Here is a 4,527-nt window from a genome sequence, read left to right on the forward strand (position 1 = left end):
CACCTGGCCTTCCTTCTGTGCTCTTCCCATCAGCTCTTTTCCTGGTCTCTTGGTGCAAGTCCCAAGGCCACTGGGCGACTTTCTTTATCTCTTTTTTTTTTTTCTCTCTCTCCCTTTTTCTACCCCCTGTCCATGACTTATTTATTCCCAGGGGAATTATTCTAGTAAAATTTGTTTGTAACTCTTTCTAGTCAGGATTAGGTAGAAGACTCAATGAGGCTGCTATTCTGTGTTCTTGTTTCCAGACTCCTGCCCCGGCATTTCCCCCTCTGAGACATCCATCAAGCTGCTGGTGGGGACATGAGCGACAACCAATCTGGCTTCTTCAAGTTGAGTGGGGTCACTGTTAGGAGGCAGCAGATGGACGCTGTTATGGGAAAGGTTGTCTGATGGGCTTGGTAAAAGGAGTTTAGCTCCTTTATCGTCAGTCTCACTTGTATGATCACTGGCAGTTTGTCAGCCTCCAGGCGAGAATAAACAAACTTTATCAAGAGATTAAAGCCTGTATGAAGCACTAGAATGGAAACGCAGGTTGGTGAAGGAGCCATGTCCAGACATTGCTCTCGAGGAACTGGAATTGCAGTTGTAACCAGCTGGCTGTGGAACCTGTGTACAGGTGCACCTGTAAACTCCCAGCAGGGGCCAGTGGTTAGAGCTCCTTTTTGACGTCTTGTCCATATCATTTTTACTTTAAGATGTGTTTGCTTACAATGTTTTGCTGGGTGTCCAAGGCCAAGTTAAAGGGAGACCTGTGTTACTCAAAATTAACTTCTTGTTATCTATCAAGGTCAGTCAAGGGCCCTGGGGCATTCTTTTTGGAACCATGTGCAGAGCCTTTCAGCTCCTCTGTCAGTGTCAGCTGCCAAGTGGGTCACGGTCTTGTTTGACCTTGCTTGGCTTTCTGTGGAAGCTAGTAGATTTTTTTTTTTTTCTGGTGACCATCCTTTTTAGCTCACTATACATTGGCTGAGTCTTGTCTTCTGGGGCCCAACAGTCTCCCCATTTAGAAGGTTGGGGGACTCACCAAAGTTGTAGGACTTTGTAGAAAAAGTCTCCTTCTTCGTCTGGGTCATTGTTGACCTTGGAGGGCAAGGGCCAAAATATGGACTGTCCTCTTTTTTTGTTTGTTTGTTTTTCTTCTGGTACCAGGAATCGAACTCACGACCTTGCACTTGCCAGGCAGGCGCTTTCCTGCTGAGCTAAATCCCCAGCCCCTGGACTGTCCTCTTATCCCAGTTACTTTTTTACCTTTGGTCTCCAAACCTCGGTTGTTGAACACCTAGGAGATCAGTTATCTAAATATCAAGCACCGTGAGACATCTAAAAGAGCCAGGGAACTGCTATTCTGTCACCAATCAGGGTTGTCTTAGAAGCTGAATCCCTGCAGAATGTTAACAGATGACAAGCATAAAGTTTAGTAGAGAAGACGTGAGCACCTAACATTTTAGCATAACGATCATAATGACATCATATTAAATAACATGAAAAAACTTTTACTTAAATTTTTCATCCTTAAAAAGATCTAAAGATGATAATTCCAGCTACAGTCTTTAGATCATATTTGTAATGTGTTATGGGTCCATTTTTCCTGGAATACCTTAAACTGAAGAAGTTTCCCCTGTTTTGGAGATTTTGCAGTTAATTTTAATTTGCTATTGTTTGGAGAAGAGATGGGCTGTCTGTGTAGATATGAAGTAGTATACATGTGGTGATATTAATGGTGAGCTGTAAAATTCGGGAATTAAAATGTGACCCTATCATTAAAGAACATTTGTCATCCTTTTCTAGAGTGCCCTCTGAGAAGCATGCACCTGTCCACAGTTGCACCTTATGTGCTGCTGCCTGGACTGGGCAGTGTTGAGCATTTCTGAGTGTGGTAGCAGATACATAACATATACATCACGTAAGGCTTGGATTGTCGCTCTGTCTGTCTCATGGTGGACTGGCATGCATATCTTATCACAGCTACCTGGGAAACAAGTCATGGAAAGTCCAATATTTGAGCCTCCTAAGCTTATCACCGTAAAAAGACAGCCTGGAAGTATAATGAGATTTCAGTCTTTTTAGTTTTGTACCTCTGGAGACCTGTAAACTTGAAAAACACAAATACAGTTAATATACCATAAAGTCAGCAACAATGAGTGTCATAAACCAAGTCAGAACTGTCCAAAGAGGCAGCTCTGCCCAGCATTTGTCATTGACCAGTTTACGTGTCCCTGTCAGTCATGTGGAAAAAACTCGCTTCTGGTGTTAATCTCAGAAATGAGAGTTAAAGCCTTTGTCTGAAAACCTTTGTCTGGAGAGAAGTATTGGGACCTAAGGAGGAGCAAGTGATGATCTGAGAGTTAGGGCCACAGACTACCCCCTCCCCCATGTCCTTTGAGCAACAAAGAGCTTTTAGAAGGAACCGCCTGGGCTCAACCAAACCAACAAGCAAACATACCTGTTTCTTTCTAGAAATTGCATCCTCCGTGAATCTTTTTTTGATACACTTGAGCCTTCTAGTTATGCTGCTGTCTAGGGCAAAAACTTATCGTGCAAAATCCTCTCACATCAAAAACATATGTCCTGCTGGGCGCAGTGGCACACGCCTGTAATCCCAGCACTCAGGAGGCTGAGGCAGGAAGATCATTTCAAGTTTGAGACCAGCCTGTGCTACGAATTAAGCTCAAGGCCAGCCTGAACTGCATAGCGAGACCCAGTCTCAAAAAGACAAAAAAAAAAAAAGACAACAACAATAACAAAAAACCGAAAACATATATCTACATATATATCTTTCTCTGTGTTTTTATTACTCTATCCTACTTACTTATGACTCATTTTTTTCATAACAAACTGGCTGTGGCTGGCCACTTGGTCCTTTTCTTCTTTCCCCTTTGGTCATGGAGCAAAGCTCAGATTGTTACACTGAAATTTGACTGGCTGTCAACTCTCCAGAAAACCCTGAGTGGCAAAATTATCTTAGTAACAGCAGAAAGAAGAGCAAGTTCACCCTATAGTTGTAGTTTGTGAATTCTCAGAGCATGAGAAATGTTGTAAGCATATCAATGAAACAAAATCTCTACTCAGATTGAAGGCCCAAAGTAAATTTATTAATTTGTTTCCCCAGGCCTAGAATTTCTATTTTCCAGTTTTGAGACTGGCTAGTTATGTAGTTCAGCTGGCCTTGAACTTGCTATGTAGTTCAGGCTGCCCTTTTTTTTGTACCAGGATTCGAACTCAGGACCTTGCACTTGCCAGGCAGGTGCTTGTGCCACCGCGCTACATCTCCGGCCCTATTTTTGACCTTTGACTGGAAGTGGAAAGATGGCGGGATCGGCAGGCCCGCACAGGCGTGAGGAACGGGAGCAGGAGGAAAGGGAGAGGGAAGGCTGTGCTGTGTGGCCCCCCAGGCTGTATCACTGCATCAAGCAATGAGAGTTGAGTATCCCTCTTAAACTAAGGGATGAAAGGCTTTTCAGAAGGAAACCCAAAGGAGTATCTGTCATTCCACTCCGATCTCTCTGGATGTCCAGTGCAGAGCCCAGCACTGTGGGAGCTCCAGGGGTCTGGGATTTTCTTGGTGACCCAGCCATGTCAGAAAAGGTCCCTATAGGAGATTGGGCTGGTGTAGAAATTTGGGAACCCATAGTAACTGATACTGTCTGTCCCAGCTTGGCATAACTTACTGGCTTCACTTTTCCTTTTTTGGCCTTTTTGAGACAGGGTCTCTTTGTGCAGTTCACGCTGACCTGGAGCTCACTTTGTAGCTCAGGCTGGTCTCGAACTTGCAACCATCCTCCTGCCTCAGCCTCTCCAGTGCTGGAATTACAGGCGTGTGCCACCACGCCTAGCTACTGGCTTGATTCTTATTGTCATTAGCCCTTTCTTTATGTAAAATAGACCCAAGTGGTACATAGTGCTGTAATGTAGAGGCTCCCTAAACCAGTTATCTCTCTTAGTCTCTTAGGGGGCATCCTGGACATGTATGGAAAAGCCGAGGGCCCTCTTTTTCAATCTTTGGGAAAGAAAACACTCTAGAGGTGAGCATGGTGGATGGCCCATTCCTTTCTGGAGAAGGGAGGAGGAGAAAGACGGAATGTGAGGGTCCCACTGCAGCCTCTGGGGACTGCAATCCTCTGGTTAGAGATTCCTGGGTTCCAAGGCTAAGGTGAGGGAAGAAGGCACACAAGGCTCCAAACTGCCATGCTGCAGGTGTCCACCCACAAGACCCTCCTCTCCACTTCCTGTCTTTGGACCGGCAGCTCACTCCCGGCCTCGTAGCCCCCCAGAAGGAGGGCTTCTGGCACACAGGGAGCCACGGGTGGGGATCGCCAGTCTTCCAGCTGGCTAGCTTCCTGCCTCCTAGGCCCCCGGAGGGAGGGCCCCCAGCGCATGGCCCTTAGGCCGGCCGCCGCCGCTCAATTGAGATCTATCATGACACAGAGAAACAGTGACACAACTGGCCCACCATGCACCGACTGCAGTTGCCCACCCACGGATGTGTGTGAATCATTCAAACTTTGAACAACCCCTGGGAATACATGC

Source organism: Chinchilla lanigera, unplaced genomic scaffold (genome assembly GCF_000276665.1).
Source record: "Chinchilla lanigera isolate Chin_1 unplaced genomic scaffold, ChiLan1.0 scaffold00173, whole genome shotgun sequence".
Taxonomy (NCBI): domain Eukaryota; kingdom Metazoa; phylum Chordata; class Mammalia; order Rodentia; family Chinchillidae; genus Chinchilla; species Chinchilla lanigera.